Raw genomic sequence first — 27756 nt, 5'->3', positions numbered from 1 at the left:
GTGTCTGTGCCAACCATGCACCCTAGAGCTGGGGATATAACCACGGGATGGGTCTGGGCACCCATTTGGCCAAGTGGGAGACACACGTGAGCTGACGCTCCATTGATCACCTGATCTCCCCAAAGGCCCTTGCTCCGACTGGTGGATCATCGTGATGCTCTGGGTCTCCCGGAGTTCACGTCGGTGCAGAGCCAGAAAAGTCTGATGATTTCCTTTCTCTAACATGCACTCTGGTAAATGGCTGCAAGTGCCCTTGGGGAATCCTGGGAGAAAGCTGTAGAGGGTAAGTGGATTTGTTTTTAATCTTTCTTGTATCTCTCTCTTTTCTTGAATATTTTATTTATTTATTCATGAGAGACACAAAGAGAGAGAGAGAGAGAGAGAGAGAGAGAGGCAGAGACACAGGCAGAGGGAGAAGCAGGCTCCATGAGGGGAGCCTGATGCGGGACGCGATCCTGGGTCTCCAGGATCATGCCCGGGGCCGAAGGCAGTGCTAAACCACTGAGTCAGCTGGGCTGCCCCCTCTCTCTCTCTTTTCAGGGAGCTCCATTTGAAATCAGACTCAGTTACTTTATTTCTTCTTTACTTTCCGTTTGGTATATGTGTGCTGTGTCCATTTTTCTTTTCAGTCCTAAATTGGCTAAATTTCTTCTCCTGCTGGAGATATGACACGCCCAATTTTCAATGGCCCACACTGCTTTTTTTTTTCATTATTATCTTTTAAATTTTAATTCTAGGACAATTAACATACAGTGTTATATTAGTGTCTGGTGTACAATGTAGTGATTCAACACTTCATACAACAGCCCGTGCTCATCCTAAGTGTGACCTTAATCCCTATCACTCGTTTCCCCAATTCCCCCACCCACCTTCCCTACCGGTGACCACCAGTTTGTTCTCTGTAGTTAAAGGTCTGTTTTTTAGTTTGTCTCTTTTTTCTTTGCTCCTTTTTTTTTTTTTTTAAGATTTTATTTATTTATTTGAGAGAGAGAGTGAGAGAGCATGGGGGGTGCAGAGATCAGAGGGAGAAGTAGGCTCCTTGACAAGTAGGGAGCCAGACTTGGGACACTGAGCCTGACCTGACCCATGACCTGAGCAGAAGGCAGATGCCCAACCGACTGAGCCACCCAGGCACCCCCATTTGGTCTTTCTTAAATTCCACATTCGAGTGAAATCATACAGTATCTGTCTTTCCCTGACTTATTTCACTTAGCATTACATTCTGTAGTCCCATCCACGTCACTGCAAACGGTAAGATTTCATTCTTTTAATTGCTGAGTAATATTCCACCGTAGATATACACCACATCTGCTTTATCCATTCATCAGTCGATGGACACTTGGGCTGCTTCCATAGTTTGGCTATTATAAATAATGCTGCTCTAAACATAGGGGTGAAGAGGGTGACTTTTTGGCAGTGCAGTGGGGCCCCTCCTCAAGAACCAGTTCCCCTTTATTCAGGGTGTCTAAGCCGATTCATAAACTGGTTCAAGTCCAAGAACTGATTGAAGGCGGTGACTTTGTTTTGGTCAACCAAGCTAGTCTCTGTTCACTTGATAAAAAAGTCTTCCACTTCTTTAGACCAAATACGAATTCAGTAGCCCCTCCCTCCATTTCTTTTCTGGGGACACCAGGATCAACTAGCCAATGTCATTAGTCTCTGTGAGGTTAGACCGGGTGTAAGTGGGTTGATGTTAGCAAAGCGCTAGAATGAAGCCTGCCATGCTGTATGCAAAATAGAGAGGCTTTTGGGGATCCCTGGTGGCTCAGCGGTTTGGTGCCTGCCTTCAGCCCGGGGCGTGGTCCTGGAGTCCTGGGATTGCGTCCCGGGATCGAGTCCCACGTCCGGTTCCCTGCGTGGAGCTTGCTTCTCCCTCTGCCTGTGTCTCTGCCTCTCTCTCTCTCTCTCTCTCATGGAAAAATAAATAAAATCTTTAAAAAAAATAGAGAGGCTTTTTTTAAAAAAGAGATTTATTTATTTATTTTGAAGAGAGAGAGAGAGAGCAGGGGAAGGGACGGAGGAAGGGGGAGAGGGAAAATCTTAAGCAGATTCCATGCTGAGCCCAGAGCCCAATGCAGGACTTGAACTCACAACCCTGAGATCAAGACCCTACCAAAACCAAGAGTCAGATGCTTAACCACCTGTACCCCCAGGCACCCCAGTAGAAGGGCTTTGATCACTGTCATCCCTCTTGGAGCTCCTATGCCCCACAGCCAGCAGGCACTAGATAAATTATTACAAAAAGGCCAGAAAGGAGTCCTCTTGGCACATAAGCAGTGTTCCCCTATGATTCGGGTAAGACCGGAGGTCCTCAGGCATCCACCACCAGCCTCTCTGTATGGGGCCGAGGAGATTTCTGGGAAAGAACTCACTGGAAGCTAGAGTCCAAGGCGGAGGGTTGGTTTGAGGGTTGGCCAACAGCAGAGGGGAGTATTTTAAACACAGAGCAGAGCAGCCTGAGGTGTGACCCTCAGGTGATCTCCCCCGGGCTTAGTTGTTTGTTGACGAGTATAGTCATTTGTTTTTATCCTGCTTCTAAGAAACTCTATCTACAGAGAGTTGAGTAGACCTGTCTGCAGGGTATAGCAACGATCTTTGGTGGTTTACGCAAGACTCTTTTCTTATTTATTTTATGCTTTCCTTCCTCTTTGGTTCCCATTCATCTTTCCCAAACATGCATGAATCTTGCAAATTTTCTTTTAAGGATTTCTTGTATGTGTTTTATTATTTTCTTCCTTGCATGTGTTTTAATTTTCAAAAATTCAGTCTCACTCTGGAGCACCTGCGTGGTGCGGTCAGTTGAGCATCCAACTCTCGGTTTCGGCTCAGGGCCTGCTCTCAGGTCCTGGGATCGAGCCCCATGTCAGGTTCAGCGCTGAGCATCCAGTCTTCTTTTGTCTGCCCCGCCCCATCCACCTCTGTGCCTGCTTGTGCTCTCTCTCTGTCTCTGTCTCTCAAAAAAAGAACTCTTTTTAAAAAATCAAATCCAAAAAAAAATAAAATAAAATAAAAAATAAAAAAATCAAATCCTTCTCTGTTTACTACTTTGAGGTCCATCTCTCTGTGTTGCTGTATGCACGTCCTCCTGTTCCTTGTTGCTGCTCCAACTTCCCTAGAAGGGATCTGAGACATCTCAGCCCAGATTCTCTGAGGGATTTTTATGAGTGTTTCTCCAGATTACCCGGGGGTGGGATTTCTGGGTTATGGAAATCTGGCATTGCCCAGATTTGGTTTTGCCAGCTACTGCCTGGTTGCTTTCCAGGACAGCTGTGCCAGTGCTCATGTCTGCAACCGGGCTTGAGACCACTCATCTCCCCACGTTGTCACCACCGCTTCAGGGTACTGACCTCTCTCACTGCTGATGGGTGTGAAGTGGTATCCCACTGTTTTAACCATTTTAATGGCTGTCTTCCCTCCCGGATTGTGCGTCTATGAGGACGGCGGGTCCACACAGAAGGTACGTCTGTGTCCTTAACATTCTGCTCAGTGCCTGCCACACGAGGTAATTCAATTATCCCTTGAAGGGATGAGCAATGACTCTCCCGAGCCCCCCCTCCTAAGCTCAAGCTTGACTCCTGGGGAGGAGAGACATGACCATGAGTGAGCAAAATGGAAGAGCTGGTCTACTAAGGCCTCAGAAAGCCACTGGTCAAGGGGAGTTCCCTAGGGACTCCCAGGCGCAGCTGGAGGGAATGTAAAGGAGTGGACGTTCCCACAGAGCCAGGAAAAGGGACTGGGTTGCAGACTGGTGTCTGTGTTCATCCAGAAGGGCTCTGCCGAGATCAGGGGAGACAGGCAGGAGCTGCCAGGCAGAAGGGGCCCCCTGCCCCCCACCACCGGGCAGACTTGCATATCAAAGGGAAACAGAACCACTGCTGCCAGGTGGTGGTTGGACCAAATGGGCCTTGCTCACACGTTATTATAATAATGATTATTAAAATTTGGGAGGGGGGCACCTGGGTGGCTCAGCGGTTGAGCACCTGCCCCTGGCTCAGGGCATGATCCATGGTCTCAGGATCCAGTTCCACATCAGGCTCCCTGCATGGGGTCTGCTTCTCCCTCTGCCTATATCTCTGCCTGCCTCTCTCTCTCTCTGTGTGTCTTTAATGAATAAATAAATAAAATATTAAAAAATAAAATAAAATAAAATTCGGGAGAAAGGGTACCTGGGTGGCTCAGTCAGTTGAGCACGCAATTCTTGATTTCGGCTCAGGTCATGATCTCAGGGTCATGGGATAGAGACCCATGTTGGGCTCCAAGAGTGGCCCGGAGTCTGCTTGAGATTCTCTCTCTCCCTCTCCCCCTTCCCTCTCTCTCTCAAATAAATAAATAAGATCTTTTTAGAAAATTGGGATAAAATGAAAGCCACATGCCTCTGAACTATTCCAAGCAGAAGTGGTGTTTGCACAGAAGCAATGGCTGTCCAGGGTCTGGGAGATACTTTTGTGAGGCTGGCAGCCTCAGTTTCTCATTAAATCTTTTTAAAAAATAAATAAAATGTATAAAAAATAAAAAATAAAAATGGTTTTAAGAAGCTTTCAGGTGAAGGTGTTGTGCTCTTAGCCCATCCTTTGAGCAGGGAAAAGAATGGGGGCAATTGGTAGGACAGGGATGGGGGTGAGGTTTGGTTGCCCATCCTGCTTCCTAGACTGCCAGGATCTGAGTGACGGGAGCGTCAGGAGCAGAAGCTGTCTTGCCCTCACCTCGCCTCCCAGAGATCAAGGAGCTGAGGGGCTGGGGACACAAAGCTCGCTGCTTCAGCAAAGGGACAGTATTGGTTAGAGGGCAGACCAGGCTGCTGTCACAGAGCAGAAAACCCCGTTGCTTCAATAAGACAGAGATGTGTTTCTCTCTCACGTAACAGTCCAGGGAGGTGGTCCATTGCCGGCAGGGCAGCTCCCCAGTGTTGGGCGCCCAGGCTCCTTCTATTTTGTAGCTCAGCCATGCCCTTAGCCACAAAACTGCAATTCATCTGTCATTCCAGGCAGAGGGAGGAGCGAGAGAGGGGACTGACGCATTCCTTTCCTATTAAGGACATGTGGTGGCCAGCCTCCAAGACTGTCCCCATGATCCCTGTCTCTTGCATTGTTCTTTCCCACACCAAATAGGGATGACTGTGTAACCAATAGGAGATATATATATATATATATATATATTTTTTTTTTAAAGATTTTATTTATTCATGAGAGACAGAGAGAGGCAAAGACACAGGCAGAGGGAGAAGCAGCCTCCCTGCGGGGAATCTGGGTGCAGGATTCGATCCCCGATTCCAGGATCACGCCCTGAGCTGAAGGCAGTAGCCCAACCACTGAGCCACCCAGGTGCCCCTATATATATATATATTTTAAAAATAATTTATTTATAAAAAAAGAAAAAAGAATTTATTTATACATTTGAGAGAGAGAGAAAGAGTGAGCATGAGTGGGAGAAGGGGCAGAGAGAGAAGCAGGCTCCCTGCTGAGCCAGGATCCCAATTCTGGACCCAAATCAGGACCCAATTCAGATCCCAGTTCAGGACCCAATTCAGGACCCAATTCAGGATCCAGAGATCATGACCCTAACTGAAGGCAGATGCTTAACCAACTCAGCCACCCAGGCTCCCCCAGTGGGTATTCTGGAAAAGACAGAGTGTGCCTCCGGAGGCTAGGTTATAGAAGAGATTGCAGCTTCTGCTTTGCTCTGTCCACGCAGTGGACAGTGCTGGGGGAAGCCACCTGCAAAGTCCCGAGAACACTCCTGCCCTGAGACCGGCCCACACGGTTGGGGCCTGAGGCCTCCCCTAGGCATGAACCTGGGGCCCGGGAAGGAGCCGCGGGGATGACGGTGGTCCCAGCCCGGAGCAGCCTACAGAGACCCAGACCCGGTGGACACCTTGCGGGGACTTCCTAAGAGTTGCTGAGTCACTCAGCTGAGCCATTCCTAAATTCCTGACCCCCCGCAGCTGGGTGAGATCCTAAGTATCTATTGTTTCAAGCTGCCAAGTGTGGGAAAACCTGTTACTCAATACTAGGCAACTCCCACAGGTCAGGCTCAGAAGCCGGGGGCTCAGATTCATTCACGTCTGTTGGCCTCCACCCAGCCCCCTGGCCACGTGTAGCTGCAAGGGAGTCTGGGAAATGTAGTCTTCAGTTGGGCAGCTATGTGGCTAAAATTTCAATGACCCAGGTCCTTAATCACACCTGCAAGGTCCCTTTTGCCATATAGGGTAACATATTCACGGGCTCCAGGGATTAGGACGTGAACGTCTTTGGGAGCCAATATTCTGTCTGCTGTGATGCAGAAGCTTGGACAGGACTGCTCACAGCAGCTTTGGTCGTCACAGCCTCAGAATGGCCAAATATGCTCAATGGATGAATGGTCTAAAAAAACTGTGGTACTTCAGGGGCACCCGGGTGGCTCAGTGGTTGAGTATCTGCCTTCAGCTCAGGGCATGATCCTGGGGTCCTGGGATCGAGTCCCGCATCAGGCTCCCCACAGGGAGCCTGCTCATGTCACAGGTTTTCCAAGTGTTACGTGTAACAGCGAAGCCTTTTGCTCTGACGCAGACACGGGTAGCTCCCAGTACTGTGATGGGCCCTCGGGCTGACCTCTGCCAGCACCCGCGCCACCTCGCTGAGGGCTCTATCCGCGCTCGGGGGAGGCTGGAACGCCCTCTGACATTACGCATCCCTTTGGGCCCGATGACAGGGCGGGGCGTGTTCTGCTTGGGCTCCCAGAGGTGCCCTGGCCTGCAGTGGAAACTGGCTTGATGGCACCTGCTTTGTCGCTTGGCAGGCCTTCCTTGTCTCACTGTCCCCTGTCCCTTACCTACAGTGCCTGGGAACATGATCCAAGCACATGACTTGTATTCAAATGCTTGTCTCAGGATCCACTCTGCTTCCTTCCAACCACGTTAGAATCCCCAAATGCTACAACCCGCAGTCCTGGGGGGGCAGGAGGTCAGCCACGGCCGTGCCCTGCGGGGGCGTCCCAGAGCCCTCCTGTATTTTCATAAGGAAGGGAGTCCATAGGGTAACACAGGGGAGAGGAAACCTCATGAACCGAGATGCCAGGAGGGAGCCTGAGACGATCACTTGCTGTCCCCTCCTCCGGGCTCACCCAGTCACTCGGGAGCTGTTCTTTGTGTATTTTTCCTTTTCACTCGAGACCATGTTCCTCCTTTGACCAAGAAAGTCACCCAAAAAGGATTGTGGTCACTTTCTTATCGGGCCTGTGGTGGGGACGGGGGACACATGTCAGACCTTTCCCCAGCTCCTGTGGCCCCTGGCAGACACCAGAGTCCCACTGGAGGTCACCACTGGGCACCTCCCAAACCCTGAGCCAGATGAAGGAACCTCAGCCCAGTGTCCTGAGGGTAGGGCCCAATGGGAAGCTGGGTAGCATGGTCGTAGGAGAGAGCACTGGAGGGGGAGTCCAGTGCCTGCCCTTGTAGTTTGTCCTTCCGAACTTTAGTCTCTTTAACAGCATCCACAACTGGGATCCTGGGCAGGGGGTGTGAAAGGTCCTCGTAGACCACAAACCATAAGCAGTTGTACCGTTCAGGCACCAGTTATCCTTCTAGCGAGGGCAAAGCCCTCCTTCCACACTGTGTGCTGGCAGTAGGCACAGGGCCTGCCACGTGGGAGGGGCTCAGTAAATGCTGGCTGAATTGATTAGTTGGTGAATGAATGAGAGCTGGGATCAGGCATCCAGTTTGACAATTCCATCCAACCAAGTATCACTAATGGGCCTACTACGTGCCAGTTGCTGGGCAGGAATCGCTAATAAATCACGAATAACAAGATGGGATTTCGGGACACCTGGGTGGCTCAGCGGTTGTGCATCTGCCTTAGGCTCAGGGGGTGATCCTGGGGCCCTGGGATCAAGTCCCACATCGGGTTCCCTGCAGGGAGCTGCTTCTCCCTCTGCCTGTGTCTCTGCCTCTCTCTGTGTCTCAAATAAATAAATAAATAAATAAATAAATAAATAAATAAATAAATAAATAAAATCTTTTAAAAAAAACAAGATGGGATTTCTTACCCTTAAAAGCTAATGGCACAAGAGGGCACAACCTCTGGTGGAGGCCCATGAGTGCTTTCCTGCGTATCCTCTGTCTATCTCACTGGAAGCTCAACCCTAGGTCACTGCTCAGGCTGTCAGTGGTGACTGAACTCTAGGGCAGCCCCAAGACCCCTCCTCCTGGGGTTCACACCCTTGTGTAATCGTGCTACCATTTGCTGCTAACCAACCGAGTGAGGCAAACGTGAGAGGATGAGCGAGATTACGTGTAGGTGGCTCCATTATTCACACTCGTCTTATGAGGAGGCTCTGTCTCCCTGGCTGGCTTTGATGGGGCAGAGAGCCACGTTGCGGGGACCAGGTGGTCAGTGGGAGAGAGGCTTCCCCCTGACAACCAGCAGGGAAACAAGGCCCTTGGTCTGACAACAGAAAAGGAACTGCATTCTGCTAATGATGGTGGGAACTCAGAATTTGACTCTTCCCTGGCCAAGCCTCAGATGAGTCGGTAGCCTCACCCAGCACTCAAGCTCGCAATTGTGCTGTGCCCATATTCCAGCCCACAGAAACTGCAAGATCATAAATGTGTGTTGTTTTAAGCCTCTGAGATTGTGGTTATTTGTTACGCAGTGATAGATAACTAATACATCCTTCCTTCTTCCTGAAATGCCCTCTTCCCTAGTTACCACCTGCTCTGTCTTTGGGGGAGAAGGTGCATATTGTTTTTTGCCCCCTCAGAATCCCATTCTTCCTCTGATAACACAGCCCAACTTCTGTGCTGGGAGCCCCCTCTGTCCTACAGTCAGTCCATTTCGTTCATGTGGGGCTGACTCCACTCTCTAGCTCCAGAGTTTGACACATGACCTTGAATCAAGCCAATCAGAATTCTCCATTTGCATGCTGATAGGTGGTGTGTTCAAGGCTGAGCAAGCATTCCAAGCTGGTGCATTCCGAGTTAACTCTGGACTTTCTGAGTTTGCTACACTGATACTTTAGCTTTGTGGGCAACTGGTGTCACCTTGCAGAAAGAACCCACTTCTGAATGGATCCAGTAGGAGGAAAACAGAGGTAGACATGGATGGAGACAAAGTGTTCATGATATTGCTCACCTGAGTACCTGGATCCAGCCATGCCTGAAACTAGTAATCTACCCTTGGACATTCCACTCATGTGAGGGAATAGATTTTGTTGTTTCTTTAACCCAATCGAGTCAAGTTCCTGTCATTTGGAAAAGAGAAAGTCTTGATTAATATACTCATCTCTACAGGTATAATTCAAAAACCTCCTTCCTCCAGAAAGCCTTCACTACCTACCTCAGTAGCTTCTGCACACTACACCACTCTCCCAATTTAGCCTTTTGCTTTATCCTCTCCTGTTGTTCTTTTTTTTTTTTTTAGTTTTTATTTATTTGAGAGGGAGAGAGAGGGTGAGAGTATGAGCAGGGGAGGGGCACAGGGAGGAGCAGACTCCCCACTGAGCAGGAAGCCCAAGGCTGGGCTCTATCCCAGGACCCTGGGATATGACCTGAGCTGAAGGCAGACGCTTAACTGACTGAGCCACCCAAGAGTCCCTCTGCTATTGTTCTTTAGAGTTTTGAGTGTGAGTTGGGATACTCCAGTAAGATTTGAAGCACTTGTTTAAAAAAACTTTTTTTTTTTTTTTAAGATTTTACTTATTTATTCATGAGAGACACAGAGAGAGAGAGAGGCAGAGACACAGGCAGAGGAAGAAGCAGGCTCCATGCTGGGAGCCAGATGCAAGACTCGATCCCGGGACTCTAGGATCACACCCTGAGCCAAAGGCAGGCACTAAACCGCTGAGCCACCCAGGGATTCCCCCCTGAAGCACTTTTTAAAAACCTTTCTCTTGGGGCACTTGAGTGTCTCAGTGATTGAGCATCTGCCTTCAGCTCAGGTCACCATCCTGGGGTCCCGGGATTGAGGGATTGAGTCCCATATGAGGCTCCCTGCAGGGAGCCTGCTTCTCCCTCTTCCTATGTCTCTGCTTCTCTATCTCTCATGAATAAATAAATAAAATCTTTTAATAAATAAAAATAAATTAAAAAAATAAAAACCTTTCTCTTGTGCCAAGCACATAGCATGTACTAAAACAAAACAAAGCCAATCCAAACCAAAGACTACCTTTTGGGCCCAAATGCCCAAAAGCCGAAGAAACCCTGCGGGTCCAGGAAGCACAGGTGTCTCTCCAGGCCTCCTGCCCAGTGTGTTTCTCTTTGTCTAGGTCTCTTTCTCGGCCTCCCACTCGCCATTTTGTCTCTGGGTGTCTAACTTGCTCTCCCTCTCCTGTCTCTGGGACTCCCTCCTCTTGCTTCTTCCTCTGTGCATCTGACTCTCTCTCTCCCAGCAAGCTCTGCCTCGCTCCCCTCTGCCCTGTCCCTCCTCCTCTCCCTGTTCCCCCTTCCTCTCTCCCTCCCCCCTCCCTCCACCCCTCCCTGCCCTCTGCTCCCCTGGAGCTCAGGCAGAGACCCAGCTGGCCTGGAGGCAGCACCAGGCTCCCCAGGGGCCCCGCAGGAAGCCAGTTCCCCCTCTGACCCTGTCAGCTGGCCGCAGGGGATGCAGCTTCCCTCCCACTCTGAGCCTCCCTGGGGCTCAGGATGGAGCAGCTCACTTTTGAGGACAGCCTTCACCAGGACGGTGGAGGGTGAGCAGGGGCGGAGAACCCCACTGTTCACTGGCTACCTCCTGGGTGCTGGCACCGCACCGGTTGCTGTGGTGGGGGAGAGGGGGAAGCATCACAGGCCGCAGTCCAGTCCCCTTCCTAGAAGACAGCAGGGTACATAGGGCAAGGAGCTGGGGGACCGGTGTTGGCCAGAACTGAAGCCTGGCGGGGGTGGCGGTGAGTGGGGAGAACTGTCTCTGCGTGGAGGCAGGGGCCTCCAGCCCGGTCCAGAAGGATAAGAACCACCCCCATGAATTCACACGGCCGTAAATGTACTTTTACATCCACTGGGTGACTCTTGGGAGACGCAGTGTGGCAGTGTGCCGTGTGTCAGCATCCAGGGGGCGGAGGCGGAAGCCTGGTTTCTGACTCCATTTCCACCTTGCTGCACGTGTGACCTTGGACACGTCACATGACCTCTCCTGGCCTGCTTCTTCATGTATGAAGTGGGTGTAAAGGGTCTGCCCATCGCGGTGATGCAGAGCCCATGGGAAACTAAAGATGCTGGAGCCTGTGAAGGAACGAGCAGGGGACCGGGAGCCCGGCTTGAAGCCCCACACACTGAGGATCTCAGGGCTGCAGAGGTGGGAAGTCTGGCACCGACCTCTCTGCGCAACATCAAGGGGCCACTGGGCTCCGTCCCTTCTGGAGGCTCTGGGGGGCAGCGCATTCCTTGGCCTCTTTCTGGCTTCCAGACGCTGCGGGCTTTGCTTGGCTCCCAGCCCCTCCCTCCATCCTCTGGACCACTCTGCTGGAGCCACAGCTCCCTCTCCCCTGTTTAAGGGCCCACCCAGGTAATCAGGATGATCTCCCGATTTTAAGGGCAACTAATTCTCAAACTTAATTACAGCCTGAAGTCCCCTTTGTGTGGCACCTAACTGGTCGCAAGTTCCAGGGAGCAGAACGTCCTCATGGCCATCTTTGGGGGCATTTTTCTGTTCACCACATCCTGGAAGGGGGACGGTTTGTTTGTTTGTTTGTTTGTTTATGAATGTGTGTGTATTTAAAGATGTTTATTTATTTATTCATGAGAGACACAGAGAGAGACGCAGAGACACAGGCAGAGGGAGAAGCAGGCTCCATGCGGGGAGCCCGTCGCGGTACTCGATCCCCGGGATCATGCCCTGAGCCGAAGCAGATGCTCAACCACTGGGCCACCCAGGCTTCCGTGCAGAGAATTTAGAGTGAGCTCTACCTTCAGAAGAATCTATAATCTGGGGGCGGGGAGGGGGCAGGGCACATCATACCCCAAAGCAGGGGGGTGATGGAGAGGCAGGGTAAAGGGTGGCAGGAATGACTTCTTGGTGGCTGATTAGGTCCCTGATGTGCCAGGGTCCTTCCTGTCGCCTTACTGCCAGGAGGGCTTTGCAAATGGGCTGATCCTGTGGGTTTCAGTGCATTTATTCGTAGCAAACCATTCCTCCAAGGGCACCCTCCCCGGAAGGTCCCCGGATGGGACATGTGGAAACGGAAACTCCTCACACTGGCCTCTGAGGCCCTTCCCAACCTGGCCCCTGCCAATCCATCCAGGCTCCCCCCTCTCTGTGGTCCACCCCATTTTCCCCACCGCAGCCCCACAGCCTTGGGAGATAAGACTGTTCACTCCCCCCTTCTGGGCCTTTCCTTCTCCTCCCTCCCCTGAGGCCATGGGCCTAGTGTTCCCAAGCAGGGACTCTCAAATCCCAATACTGACCCCTGCACTTATGTGCTGGGTGCCCTTGGACAAGTTACTTACCCTCTCTGGGCTTCTGGGCTCAGCCTTCTGCTCTGTGACATGGTATGTGATAGATCGTCTAGTGGTACTGGGGGTGAGGAGTAAATAGGAGATCCCAGAGCAGCACCCCAACCCCCACCCCCACATACGAGCTCCAAGCTTACTATGGACTCAGGTCACAACACAGGTGTGGGGCCTCACAGATGGGTTCTGAGATACCCCACGTCTCCCTCCCCTGCCTCCGCCTCCCTCCCTGAACCACAACCGTGTAGGAGAAACCCCTCAGCGCCAGGCTGGGCATCAGGGGGAGACTCACGGGAATCAGGCAGGAGCCCAGATGACAGGAGTCCAGCTCCAGGGCAGGAAGCCCCAGGAATTTGTTCTCCAACATTCCTGCCCCCAGGGCGAGGGAGCAGGGCCTCAGCCCACCAGCCCCCAGAGGGCTCAGATCTGACTTGAGAGGCCTGGGAGGCTCATCCGCAGGCAGCCGCAGGAGCCCAGGACAGGGGGGTGGGGGTGGGGGTGTCTGGGTTCACACTTAATTTTGCTCCTCTGGGTCTGGCCCGGTGCTGAGGGAGAAGAATGGCCCCTGGTCTCTTGACTCAGGAATGCGGAGCATTTCTTACCACTTAGAAGAGGTCAAGGCCTCCTATCCCAAGCTCTAGGAGGATCCAAATTGTTTGCTAAAACCACAGCCAGCCCAGGAGAGGTTAAGGGGAAAGGGAGGTGGGGGGGCGGGGGGCAGAGATCCCAGCTCAGCTTGCCCCCCCGAGGGGTGGGGCATGCCCTTAAAAAGGACAGTTTTGGGGGGGACAGAGGTGGGAACAGAACTCTCTCCCTCCCACACCTCACTGGCTCTCCAGGGGTGTGGGCGAGCCATGTGGGTGGGCTGCCCCCCACTCCGCGCCCCCAGCCTGGCCCCCACTCCCTCCTTTCCTCTGGTCTCAGATCTTCTTTGCCAAACGCCTTGTCTTCTGGCCCCTGTTGGCCAGACCTAGTCTCCTGTGGCCTTGCTTTTCCAGAGCCTATGGGCCTGCTCGCTCCGCAGAGACCCCCACCCCCACCCCAAGCCAGGCCCTGCTCTTCCCTCCCACCTGGACCCTCCCCAGCTCTGCCCTCCATCCCTTCCAACCCCTGTATTTGTTCTGCTGCCTGTGGGGACTGCACCCCGGCCCCACCCCACCCCTGTTGAGGGGCACCTGACCTTTCAGACCATTCTTGAGACAGCTCTCCTGCCCACCACGACCCCATTCTGAGTGGTCTCCCAATATGGACCCCAGAAGGCCAATTTCCCTTGACTCCTGTTGGCCTCAGGCTTCAACCAGAGAAAGAGAACCAATAGGATACCTATGTATTGAATGATTGGTTGATTAATTGATTGTAAGGCTTATGAAATGGTGGCAGCTGGCTAGGCAAATCCAAAATCTGCAAGGCAGGCCTCAGGAATGGCAGGAAGGACTTTTTTCCCTTTCCAGAGCCTTAACAAACCCACACCTGCAAAGTTCCTTTTGCCATATAAGGTAACATATTCACAGGTGTCCAGGATAAGAATTTATTTTTATTTATTTTAGGGAGAAAGAGAGTGTGTGCTCATGAGAGCAGGGGAGGCGGAGGGGGGGAGGGGGGTGCAGAGGGAGAGAAATTCAAGCAGACTCCCTGCTGAGCACAGAGCCCGACTCCAGGCTCCATCCCAGGACCCTGACATCATGACCCGAGCCGAAATCAAGAGTCAGACGCTCAACCAACTGAGCCCCTCAGGCACCTCAGGTGTCTGGGGTTAGGACATGGCCATCTTTGGGGGGCCACCATGCTGCCCACCGTAGCACACACCGCCGTCCCCCACCCCAGGCCACCACCCTGCCCATTCCTTCACCATCTCAGTTTTTCACATGGTGCACATACGGCTGAGCCTGTGCGGGGGTGCTGGGGGCACAGAGGGGAGCAGCCTGCGGCCCTCCCCACCAGGGAGGCCACAGTCGGAGGCCAAGGCAGCCACACAAACAGATGGTTGTGGTATAGAGTGATTTTGTGACAAGGTAGGGGTCAGATCTTAGAAGGGAGGAAGGGAAGACTGGCTTGTACTCAGGAGCCAGGGTGCCTGCTGGGGCCTCTCATCCAGGGGCCTCCCCGCAGGGGTCGGTGGGGACACTGCTGTGCCTGGCTAGCAATCCTAGCTCCCTGCGCTGGGAGTCACTGCGACCCTTTATGGCAGGAGGAGAGGGAATCGCGTTATGTTAAAACAAACACAGGGGCACCTGGGGAGCTCAGTGGTTGAGCGTCTGCCTTCGGTTCAGGGCATGATCCTGGGGTCCTGGGATCGAGTCCCACATTGGGCTCCTTGTGCAGGGAGCCTGCTTCTCCCTCTGCCTGTGTCTCTGCTTCTCTCTGTGTCTCTCATGAATAAATAAAATCTGTAAAAATAAATAAATAAAACAAACACCGATCTGCTAGGGAGTGGATGCAAAATTCACAAGGTTTCTTAAGGAAGCAGTGGAGACCTGAAGGTGAGTGATCGGCCTTCCCCTTCTACCTTCCAGTGTCCCCCACACCCCGAAGACGCTGTGCTGGGTTGGGCTGGGTTGGACGGGCTGGCAGGGCCCAGCTGGGCCTGGACTGGGAGTACTGGGCTGTGTCCCTCCCACCACCTGGGAGAGAGGCCCAGCCAGCTTCTCCAGGCCTGGTGCACACCTGAGTGCAGGGCGGGGTCAGGTGGGGGCCTGGGCTCCTCCTTCCCCTTTGGCTCCAGGGCTCCCCTCTCTCCTTCCCCAGCTTTCTCCAGCTGCTGGAGGGCTCTCAAGTGCTGGGGACTCCAGAGAGAGACAGGGGGCCTGTAAAAGCAGACCATGTGGGCAAAGCCAGGCTCCAACCACAGAAGCGAGTGGACAGGGCAAGTCTCCTTTCCACTCCTGTCACGTTGGGGTAACTCCCTGCCCTCCTTCCGGGCCAAAGGCCACAGGCTTGGGAAAAATCCTGCCTTCAGTTACAAAGCTCCAGTTACTTATTTTAACCTCCTGCTGCAATTAACCATAGCTGCAGCCCTTCGAGAAAAATCTCCAGGAAAATGGCGACTCTATCTGCCTCTTCTTCCCCAGTGTCCCCAGTGTCCCCTACAGGGTCTAGCACACGGTGGGGACACATTAAATACCCCCTCTCTTCCTTCCTTCTTTCCAACAATGCGTATTAATCAGTCTACTGTATGATGGGTGGACGCTAGGCTGAGACTTCAGCACACCTGTCTTCACCGGACAGCTGAGGAAAGGGAGACTCGGGTTAAGTGACTTGCCCACGGTCACACACCAGGTAACTTGTAGTAACTGAACCACTCAGTTCTTCGACCAGACTTTCCGCTTGACAAAGCATCCGAGTGTGGAAGGAGGAAGGGAAGGAAGGGGGGCCTGCTGGGGAGGTGGCCAGAACAGCAGCGGATAAGCCGGAGACCTGGGCCTGGGCAGGCTCCTGGTGATCATCCAAGGTCAAGTGAGGGACCAGACAGAGTTTGGTTTTCATCCTAAGGGCCACAGGGACCGGAAGTTTGTTCCAGCTTTGGGCCCTTATAAAACCAAAGTGGCCTTGGGGAAGGGCTTGTCACAAGTTCTGTTTTCCACCTGAAAAAATGGCCCAGGTATGTAGATACGTGCTCACAATCCCGGTGGAAAGGGTTTGTGCCTTGGAGTCAAAGATATCTGGGTTGAAATCCCAACGCTGCTACTTCACAGCTGGGGCATCTCCGCAAATGAAATCACTTATTTTTTCTTTTCTTTTCTTTTCTTTCTTTCTTTCTTTCTTTCTTTCTTTCTTTTCTTTCTTTCTTTCTTTCTTTCTTTCTTTCTTTCTTTCTTTCTTTTTCTCTTTCTTTCTTTCTTTCTTTCTTTCTTCTCTTTCTTTCTTTCTTCTTTCTTTTCTTCTTTCTTTCTTCTTTCTTCCTTTCTTCTTTGTTTCTTTCTCTTTCTTTCTTTCTTTCTTTATTCTTTTTCTTTCTTCTTCTTTTTTTAAAAAAATATTTTATTTATTTATTCATGAGAGTCAGAGAGCAGAGAGGCAGAGACACAGGCAGAGGGAGAAGCAGGCTCCCTGTGGGGAGCCCAATGCAGGGACCGATCCCGGGACCTATCCTGGGACTCCGGGACCAGGCCCTGAGCCGAAGGCAGGCACTAAACCGCTAAGCCAGGCATGCCCCCCGCCTTTTTTTTAAAGATTTTCTTTAAAAAAAGGTAATCTCGATCCCCCCCCTTTTTTAAAGATTTTCTTTAAAAAAAGGTAATCTCGATTCCCCCCCCTTTTTTAAAGATTTTCTTTAAAAAAAAATGGGTAATCTCGGGGATCCCTGGGTGGCTCAGCGGTTTAGTGCCTGCCTTGGGCTCAGGGCCTGGTCCCGGAGTCCCGGGATCCGTCCGGGGATCGGTCCCTGCATTGGGCTCCCCACAGGGAGCCTGTTTCTCCCTCTGCCTGTGTCTCTGCCTCTCTGCTCTCTGATTCTCATGAATAAATAGATTTTTAAAAATCTAAAAAAAAAAAAATTATTATTAAAAAAAAGGAATTCCCATGAAATACAGCAAGAGGAGCCAGATTTGGCAAATGGAATTATGGAATGCCTGGTTAAATTTGAATTTCAGATTAAAAAACAAATAGGTTTGTTTTTGTTTTGTTTTTTTAGTAGAAGTATGTTCCAAATATTGTATGAAACAAACTTATACTAAAAAGCTATTTGTTCTTTTTCTTTTTTTAAGGTTTTATTTATTTATTCATGAAAGACACACAGAGAGAGGCAGAGACACAGGCAGAGGGAGAAGCAGGATCACTGTGGGGAGCCCGATGCGGGACTCGATCCCAGGACCCTGGGATCACACCCTGAGCCAAAGGCAGATGCTCAACTGCTGAGCCACCCAGGCATCCCCCAAAAAAGCCATTTGTTCTTCATCTGAAGTTCAAGTAATTCAAATTTAACTGAGCATCCTGCAGTTTATCTGGCAACCCTAAACACAGACAAATTAAAAAAAAAAACAAGGAAGCTCTTTATGTGCCAATATGAAATGTTCTCAAGGACGAGTTCAGGGTAGAAGCAAAGCGAAGAGCAGCTGATATGCGTCTCTGTCTTAGCAAGGGAAGAAAAGAATACAGGAAGGTTGTATGCAGAAGCCCCTGGAAATACCGGCCTTCTGGGGAGAGGACCTGGGTGGCAGGAATGGGAGGAAGAAATACTTCACTGTGTCCCCTTTGTACCTTTTGAATTTTGTCCGATGTGAATTTTTTATCCAGGCAAATAAATAAATAAGTAAATAAATAAATAAATAAATAACATAATCAGGCGGTTTTGCCCTGACCTAGCTCCCCGCACCCTTAACCTCCCGCATTCTAGAAATACTCTAGGGCTTGTGTTATCCTTATCAAAATTCCTTTAGGCCTTTGGACCCGTCTCAGCCTGTCTGCAGCATCCCCCGGCCTGCAGGAGAGGAGTGAGTCACAGCCACCCCCAGCCAGCTGGTTGCCAGCGGCAGGCCTTGCTGGGGAAGAGCCCCTTCCAGCTGTGGCCCCCATCCCTGCAAAGATTCTGGTGTTCCTTTCATCTCTCTCTTTCTCTTCCCTTAGACTATAACTCAAGTGAGTTCAACCCTCCACTTATTGGGTGTGCCAGGCACTGTTCTAGGAACGAGTCTGAAAGGGAGGGATGACGAGAGCCAGGGGAGAAGGGTGGGGGTGGGAGGAGCAATTCTGTATGTGTGTTGCAGGGAGGTGGCATCTGGAAAGGCTTCCTGGAGGAGATGGCACCTTGAAAGAAAAGTGCTGGGCAGCCCTGGTGGCGCAGCAGTTTGGTGCTGCCTGCAGCCTGGGGTGTGATCCTGGGGTCCCGGGATGGAGTCCCACGTCGGGCTCCCTGCATGGAGCCTGCTTCTCCCTCTGCCTGTGTCTCTGCCTCTCTCTGTCTATGAATAAATAAATAAAATCTTTAAAAAATAATAAATAAAAATAAATAAAATAAAAGAAAGAAAGAAAGAAAGAAAGAAAGAAAGAAAGAAAGAAAGAAAGAAAAGTGCTCTCCTGGGCAATGCCAAGATCTTTGGGAATTTACCAGCCGGTCTTTTTTTTTTTTTTTAAGATTTATTTATTTATTCATGAAAAATTCAGAGAGAGAGGCAGAGACACAGGCAGAGGAAGAAGCAGGCTCCCCACCCAGGGAGATCGATGTGGGACTCGATCTCGGATCCCGGGATCACTCCCCAAGCCAAAGGCAGAAGCTCAACTGCTGAGCCAGCCAGGTGTCCCTATCAGCAGGTCTTTCTAGAGGAAAGGGTGCATGGAGCTCAGTGCTAAGTGGCAGGCTGAAGGCCCAACGAGAAGTCACAGACACAGGGCCCTTCCCTCCAAGAACTTAGTCATTCGGGGGAGAAAATAGCACATCTCATAGGAGGCTGCGAGACAACTCAGCAGGATGTGCTTCATCACCATATCCGGGAGGACAGGCCCGGCTGCGGGGGGAATCCGGGGGGACGGTTAAGAAGGGAGTGTGGGGAGGGCCTTCACACATTCCTACATCTCACTCATCTTTCAGGCAAGGCCTCAGGCCCAGAGAGGGACAGGGAATTGTGCAGGTCCCACCACGAGTGGGCGGCAAAGCCAGGACCAGTCTCTGGGCTCCTGTGTCCCAGCCCGGGGCTCTGCAGGGCCCCAAGGCTGCCCACAGGGCTGGGAGCCCAGGCCGGCATCAGGGAGGGCTTCCAGAAGCAGGGATGCTAGACACTGTGACCCCGGCATTCCTCTGGCAGGTGGCACAGATGGGTGGTACAAGGCATTGTCCCAGGGAGAGACCTGCCTAACCTGGGTGACTCTGCCCTGGTCAGGCTCAGCTCAGTGCCACCCGCCAGAGCAATCTAGACAGGAAAGGGCCATTTGATAAAGGTTATCTCATGTAACCGTTTCTGTGGAACTCCACGTAGGAATCATGCCCATTTGCAGGAAAGCAGATGAAGGTGTAGGGCAATGAAGTGACTTGCCCAAGGTCGCTAGGCTGTGATGACCATGACCCAGCCATAAGCAGTGCCCTGTGCTGTTGCCACAGGACCATTCTGTCTGCATCTGGGAAATCCATAGCCCTCCCATCAACAGACACACACACACACACACACACACACACACACACGGTTCCTCCGGGCATGCCTGACAAGGTGCTAAAACCCCACCAGGAACTGCTTTCCTCCTGCTTACCTGCTTAAAAGGAGCAGATAACCCCTGAAGGCCCTATTAGCTATTTATACTTGAGTATAAATTGGTTATCAGACTCTGAAACTGGAACTGAATGTAGAGCCCAGCCCCAAATGACACACGACAGGTGAAGAGGGAGAGGTCCCTGGGCTTGGGTTGCGCCCTGGGAGTGGCTGGGTGGAGTTTTCCCTGAAGCACCTGGGTGTCGGGCACTGTGTCCAGGTGGCACCATGAAGGGAGGCACCCAAGGGTGGAGGTGCATGGTGATGTGGAAAGAACACCAGCGTTGCTCAGGTTCCAACCTGCGCTGTACCACCTCCTACCTGCACCGTCTGAGGTCAGCCACTCACCTGCCTGGGCCTCACAACCGACTGCACCGGTGCAGTGGGGATACTTCTTGCAGGTGGGGGTGCATTAGAAAGTGCTCCATACTGGGGAGCATTGGAATGCCCTGGAGGGTCCCTAAAAACCCAGACTGGGACACCTGGGCGGCTCAGTGGTTGAACGTCTGCCTTCAGCTCAGGGCATGATCCTGGAGACCTGGGATCAAGTCCCTCATCAGGCTCCCTGCAAGGAGCCTGCTTCCCCCTCTGCCTGTGTCTCTGCCTCTCTCTGTGTGTCTCTCATGAATAAATAGTCTCATAAATAAATAAATAAATAAATAAATAAATAAATAAAAATAAATAAATAAATAAATAAATAAATAAATAAATAAATAAATAAAAACCCAGACTGCAGGGCCCCAGCCCAGAATTTTGTTTCAGTTAGTCTGGAGAGAGGCCTAAAACTAACTAACTAACTAACTAACTAACTAACTAACCTGTCCTAACAAGTTCCCAGGTAGCTCCGATGCTGCTTGTGCTGGTATCTGTCTCTATAAAAACCAGGTGATTGCTCTGAAAGCCCAGAGATTGCAGGGGCACGGGGAGGAGGAGAGACACAGCAGAGCCTAGAAAGACCTTCAGTGCAAACTTGGCATTTGGCAGGGATTTCATAGACCAGCGCCTCGGTTGGACCGAGGGTGCCCGGGAGGAAGAGAAGAGGTGGCCCACAGGGCCAGGCTCAGGTCGGGATGCTGCTGAGCTCTCTCCAAGGACTGCTCCCGTGACGATCTCCACTAAGTGCATGACGGCCAGTGCTTCTTTCTGTGCCAGGCGCTCTGGCCAGTGCCTCGCGTGGATTGTCTCACGTGATCTTCCCCACGAGTCTGTGATGTAAGTTGTCAACACCCCATTTCACAGGTAGGGAACCTGTGGCAGCAAATGATGCCCCCCTGCAGAGGTGGCCCTGTTCCATGCCCCAGGTCCTACGAACACTTACTTTGCATGGCAAAGACCTTTGTCGGTGTGATTCTGATCCGGGTCTCTGACTGGGGAGGTTCTTCACTCTGGATGACCCAAGTCAGCTGAAGGACTCACGTAGGCCCTCATCACAGGGAGGCAAAAGGTCACTGCCTTAGTCCATGCCGGCTGCCAAAACAAAACACCACTGGCTGGGGGCTTATAAATACCAGAGAGTTATTTCTCAGAGTGCTGGGGGCTGAAAGTTTGGGATCAGGGTGGCAGCAGGATCATTTTCTGCTAAAGGTTCCTCTCCCCATTTCACAGATGACACCTGCTCGCTGCGTCCCCACCTGGTGGGAGGGGTGACAGAGCTCACTGGAGCCTCTTTTAGGAGGGCACTTACCCCATTCAGGAGGGCTCTGCTTCCTAACCTAAGCCCCTCCCCAAAGGTCCCTCGCCTCCAGATACCATCATCTTTGTGGGTTAGCATTTCAACGTATGATTTGGGGGTGGGGCAGCAACATTCAGACCTCAGCAGTGGGAGTGGGAAAGGAGGTGTGAAAAAAAAAGGAGGTGTGACCATGGAAGGTGACGTTGGAGACGGGAAGGGTGGAGGGTCTCTAGGAGCCAGACGAGGCAAGGCTCCGCTGCTCACCTGGAGCCTCTAGAAAGTACAACTCTGCGGACATTCTGATTTTAGCTTCATCAGATTCATCCTGGACTTCTGACCGTCATTGTAAGAAAAAAAAAATGTGCCTTGTGAGGCACCTGGGTGGCTTAGTGGTTGAGCATCTGCCCGGGGCTCAGGTCGTGATCCCAGGGTTCTGGGATCGAGTCCTACATTGGGCTCCCCACAGGGAGCCTGCTTCTCCCTCTGCCTGTGTCTCTCCCTCTCTCTCTGTGTCTCTCATGAAGAGACAGAGGGCGAAGCAGGCCCCATGCAAGGAGCCCGACATGGGACTCGATCCTGGGACCCCAGGATCATGCCCTGGGTCGAAGGCAGGCGTCAAACCACTGAGTCACCCACGGATCCCCTAAATCAAATTTTTAAAAAAATTTTGCCTTGTTTTGTGGCACTAAATTTGTGGTAGTTTATCACAGGAGTCATGGAAAATTCATCCCAAAGCAGGGGCTCAGGAGGATGCAGCGATAAGACTCCAATGCAGTCTTGCTGTCTACAGGAGCGGTGCTCAGACTCCTAACCACAAAGTTGACTCAACAGCCAACCAGGGTCGAGAATCGAAGGCACCAATGTCATTTGCCCCCACGGAGCAGAAATGACCCCGAGCGTGAGCATGGGAGGATTCTGCTGTTGTCATGACGTCAGAAGAATCTTTACAGGAAAGAGGGGTGTTTAGGGCCAAGCAGGGCAACTCCAGCGATGAGAACTGGCCGCCCTGAGCTCTGGGTGGAGCAGAGTCTTGAGGCCGAGCCCAGGTCCCAGGAATGTGTGCGGTGGTCGATTGCTGATGCCTGCCCGGGCCTCCCAGGGGCTGAGCCGCAGTGTGTGCATCTGGGTTAGATGGGTTCCCCAGGGCTGGCCCTGGGTCTGACTCATCTTTTTACTCCCAGGGCCTAGCAATGTGCCTGAAACAAGGCAAACCCTCAATAAATGTGTGGAGGAGGGAGGGGAAGAGGGAAGAAGGGGCAGGGAAGGCAGGGAAAGAGGCGTGTGTTCTCAGGAGGCCAGGAGGAGGCCCAGTGGGTAGAGGGGAGAGCTTCTGATTCCCCCCACCTTTGTTCTGTTCACAGCAATCCCTTCCTTCGAGGGATCCCCCCACCTCATTGCATCTGGTGACAGCAGCGCTGCCGATCACCAGGTCCTGCCCCTCCTCACCTCGTCTCCCCTGGGGCAGGTCTGGACTCAAGCCAGGCAACAGAATCGGAGCCCTGATGAGAGACACCGGGGAGGAGGGAGCGTCTGACGGCCACATCCTGGAAAGGTGGTCCATAAACTCAACCAGTGAAGAGGAAGTGGTGGAACTGGGCCAGAACCCTGGTCTGTGCAATGCCTCGAGCCTGAGCTTAGACGCTCCTAGCTTTAAAGTCACCTCTTGCAGGACAGCCAGCGGAAGGCACAGAAGCACCCCACGGGGTGCAGGCATCCAGCAGTGGCAGCACCAGTGTGTTCCAACAAATACCTCCACCTCTCAAGTTTAGTTATTCGGAGTCAGTTTCTGTGAAACTGAAGGACCCCAACCTCGTACAGTCTTTCTAGAAGGAGTAGCTGGCCGATCATCAGAGCTACTCCCCTTGGGAGAACCTCCTTAGTTGGAGACTTGGAGAAAAGAGAAGTTCCTGTTCCCCCAGATTCATGTGTTGGAGCCCTGAGGGGATGGGGTGGGATGGGATTTAGAGGTGGGGCCTTCAGGAAGTTGAGGTTGAGCCCGGATGGTGGGATTACTGCCCTCTGGATGAGAGGGAGGACACTATTGAGGATACAAGACAACAACCGGGTGTGAACCAGTAAGAGGCCTACACCCAGGACCCAACCTTGCTGGCACCCTGATCTTGGACTTCCAACCTCCCAGTCCCGAGGGCCTGGTACATCGGCCTGCCCTGAGACACGCGGCTGGGGGCCACCTGGTGGGAATGCTGTGGAGTCAGGTGGGGAATGAATGGGAGGGAGGCAGAGAGCCCTGTGGCCGGTGAGCTGGAGGTAGGCTCCCTCTCTTCTGGCCGGGGGCCTGACCAAGTCCCTTTTCTCCGGGAGCCTCAGGAAGGCCCTGAAAATTATTTATCTCTTTGGGTCTCTGCATTGTCACATAGAGACAATGCAGGTGAAGCCCTTAGCATACGTCCAGGCTTCTCTCCTCTCCCCGGTACTCACTTCATGCAGAGTAACACTAGATGAGTAGACCTGTGCAGCATTAGTGTGTGCCCGCAGGTCACCCAGCAGGCCAGGAGGGGCTGGGGCTTGAACCCCTCAAGGTCACCCAACAGGCCAGCAGGGGCTGGGGCTTGAACCCAGGCACTTTCTATCAATTGCCCCAGATATTAACCGGTATCCATTCTGCCCCTCTTAGGCAGAGACCCAAATTCTCCCCACTGTAAAACCCCTTGATTGCAGACGCAGGGTCTCAAATCCTGCCCCGAGAAGCGTGTGGTCCAGTTAGGGAGGAGATGCCCATGTGGAAAAGGAAAGTGAACTGAGAAGGCAAATCGTGCATGGCCAGAGCCCAAGGAGCCAGGAAGCCCAGTGGGAGGAGGGCCCTTCTGCCTGGATTTCAGGCCATATCCACTGTCTCCAGAAAGAAAGGACTAGAAGCCACCACCCTAATCCTGAGGCCCCCGGGGGAAGCAGCAAGTTCCTGGGAGAAGACAGGTTCCCACAGGCTTTATCTCCCCTGTCACTCCTCCAGGCAGCTCAGGCTCAGGGAGGGGGGGTCTTCTCTTATCTCGGGGTGGGGGAGGGTAGGCTCCCCCCAACACAGGAGAGGAGAACGGGGGCAGCTCAGGCTCAGAGCTGGAAGGGCTCCAGGGCCTCGCCTGGTCCTGTTCCCTCGTTCTGCAGCCCAGATAGCCCCCTGGGCAGGGGCCACAGAGAGAAGGTGGCAGAAGCAGAGTGAGGACGCAGGTCTCCCAGGCGGGGCCTTGCAAGCCACCTGCTCCCAGCCAGGACATTTCTCCAAGCTCCTTCCCGAGCAGCCTTTCCCTTTCCACACACCCTCTACCTACAACAGTGAAAAGAAGGAGCCTGGATTTGGGACCAGGAGACCTGAGTCTCGGGACTCACTCTGGGGCTAACTCCTGTGTGAACTTGGGTGACTTCCCTCCCCTCTGGGCCTCAATGTCTACAAAAATTCTACAAAAATAGAATGAGAGGGTGGGACTCCATTTCGAAGCTTCCTCTGGCACCAGCGTCCTGAGGGCCAGGGGTTATGAGTTGGGGCCACCCCCCTAGCACAGGTCTCCCCCATCTCCCCAGAGGCCTCAGAAATCCCAGATGGAAGAGGAATTTAGCAGGAAGCTTGGCTAGGGGAGGGGCTCCGGCCCCTGTATTCACCCTCTGCTAAGCCAAAGTGAGGGCCTGCAGTCAAGGTGGATGGCACAAGGAAGAGACCAGAAGGGAGAACTGACCCCTGGTGACCTCACGGAGCCCAGCGCCCAACTGGGGCCTCCACCACCCCTCCTCCCCATCCCATCCCCCGGGGCCAGCGGCATCCTAAGCCAGCCCGGCAGGAGAACCAAAGGCCAAGTGGACACTTCTGAGAGCGGAGGTCGGGGCTAGGACGGTGTGTGTCAACAGGTTGGTGGAAATGTGGTGGGTTGTTCTCATTTGGATCTCAGACCCACCTGGGAGCTCCACCTGGGAGCATCCAGCAGCCATAGGATCCTGATGGGGGGTGGGATGTGCACCTGGATATGGAGGAGGCTGGGGGCCCGGCCCGCCCTCTGGGGCTGCTTTACAGGTGAAAGTAGCTGTGGAGTGAAAGAGCCTCTCTAAGGCTGAGTTTAAATTCTTTTTTTTTAAAAAATATTTTATTTCTTTCCGAGAAAGAGAGAGAATACAAGTGGGGGAGATAGGGGGAGAGGCAGAGCAAGAGGGAGAAGCAGAGCAGGGAGCCCAACATGCGGCTCGACCCCAGGACCCTGGGATCATGACCTGAGCTAAAGGCAGTTGCTCAACCCACTGACCCAGGCGCCCCAGGAGTTTAAATTATTTATGAATCTAAAAGGGCCTCTCGACTACTCCTAGACCCTTTGGCAGGACGCTTGGATCCATGGTTTTCTATGTGCAGGTCAAAGTGCAAGTAGACCTTGAAGTTAATTTGGTGAGTCATACTTGGAATTTCATAATAATAATGATGATAAAAAAAAAAAAACACACACACAAGAGAAACCATCAGAGTGAATGCTGGTAGCAAACTGTCCCATGATATTCCTGTTTCAATTTTGCGCGTTGCGCCAGGTTGTGACATGATGTGGATCTTACTGCAGGTCCGTTGGGCGGTCAGGAAACTCTGAAAAGCCACTGCCTTAGATGATGATGCGCCCTTCGTTCACCAGCCGAGGAAAGTGAGCGAGCACGCAGGGCCCTTCCTGTGGGGCCCCAACCTACCCACCTTGGCTCCTTGCTCCCACACCCATCCAAAGGCTCGGCCACACCCAGCTAGGGCCCCACCCCAGCAACTGCACCGGCTCACACCTCTCTGCTTCCTTCCAAGTTCCTCTTCCTTCAGCCCGAAGCCCAATCCCACCTTCTCTCAAGGAGGCCCTGTTAACATGACACTCCCTCTGGCAGTTGTCCCCACAGGGGGCCGGGCAGGATGACCCATTCCTGGTTGGCTGCCCCACAGTCTGCCACAGCACAGAGCTCACCCTCTGTCAATCAACTGGATCACATTAGGGGCTTGGCGCACTCTGATTTTTGTTTTTTAAGATTTTATTTATTTATTCATGGGAGACCTAGGGAGAGAGAGAGGGAGGGAGGGAGAGAGAGAGAGAGAGAGAGGCAGAGACACAGGCAGAGGGAGAAGTAGGCTCCCTGCAGGGATTCCGATGTGGGACTCGATCCTGGGACTTCAGGATCACACCCTGGGCCGAAGGCAGACTCTCAACCTCTGAGCCACCCAAGCGTCCCATGCACTCTGATTTAATGGATGAATGAACGAATTGAATGAAGGCTGAACTGCTCTGGGGTGCGGTCCCGGTGCGGAGGCTAGCTGCTATAATAGTCGGCCCACCACTGCTGTGCACCTACTAGGCACCGTGCGCCCCAGCTACTGGCGACACCACGCCAACCAGACCAAAGTGACTTTCCCCGAGGAGCTCGTCCAGTGTTAGAGACAGGCACGTCAATTACCACCCCGATATGATAGGAGCCCCCAATAAGGACATATGCAAGGGGCCCCAGGTTCCCAGTGACGCTGTATCAGCAAAGACTACCCCAGGGCAAGGTGGGGTGAGTGGGGATCTTCCTGGCAGAAGGCAAAAACTCTCTTGGTACTTCCTACGTCCTTTACGGCACAGGACACTTTAAAAACTGTTTTCACACTTATTTCTTCAACTCCCCCACTAAGCGGTGAATGCCAGGAGGACACGGAGGACAAGCAGGACCACGGCTGCTGAGCTCCTCACCTCTACTGAGCTCTTTCTGCTGCCGCATCCCCAACCCCAACGCATTCGATATTTACTTAATGAATATTCAGGAAGCTGCAAATAGCTCAGGTTGAGAGTAAAGTGGAAGGAAGCAGTGCTAGGAAAAGGCACTGAGAGGTCTGTGGGCCCCAGACCCCGGAAGGCACACCAGTGCTGCTAAGGTCTGGGTCTGTCCCTGGGCACTGGGGAGCCCTGGAGGGGTTTCAGCAGTCTAGAAAATTCCTTTGGCTCTAGTGTGCAGGGCAGGGGCTTGCGGCCCAGGTGGGCAGTGGAGAAAGCAAATACAGAAACAACCCAGGCGAGGAGACTTGAGTCTAGAGGCAGCCGGCTGGGGTGCGCTGGTGTGGAATTTGCGTGCGGCAGGTGCTCGCTGGGACACCCGGAGCCAGGCTCCGAGATCTGGCCCACCCTTCACCGCCACCCCACTGGTGGGAGGGAGAGGCCCCAGTTCCCTCCTGCGGCACCACGCAGCTCCTGCGGTCCCTGCCAAACTCCAGGCACTGTTAGCCTGCTCCGAAGCCTTGCCTCTGCACTCTTGGTACTCTTCTTCTTTCTACAAATCCGCTCCTATTTTAATGCATTTATTTATGAACATTAGATGAATGTTGTACTATCATTCTCTATGCCCTTGTGTGCATTTCTGCACATTTTCATACTAAAAACAATATGGAATATTATGTCACTACCATGTATAGAAAGCCAAGTGCCATAAAGGGTAATTCTAAACTCTCGATGGAAACTCTGAAATCACCCAAACAAGTCGTGTTATTAAATTTACCCAGCTCC

General features: G+C 52.5%; 1 long non-coding RNA gene across 1 annotated transcript; it reads left to right on the top strand.

Moving 5' to 3' along the window:
• Positions 1–27756, top strand: LOC140595942 (uncharacterized). Its single transcript, XR_011997938.1, has 2 exons — positions 1–283; positions 22621–27756. It is a non-coding gene; the product is annotated as an uncharacterized lncRNA (long non-coding RNA).

This window comes from Vulpes vulpes, chromosome 16 (assembly GCF_048418805.1).
Source record: "Vulpes vulpes isolate BD-2025 chromosome 16, VulVul3, whole genome shotgun sequence".
Lineage (NCBI taxonomy): Eukaryota > Metazoa > Chordata > Mammalia > Carnivora > Canidae > Vulpes > Vulpes vulpes.
Note: the sequence above shows the minus strand (reverse complement) of the source record. Positions and strands in the feature narration are given on the sequence as shown.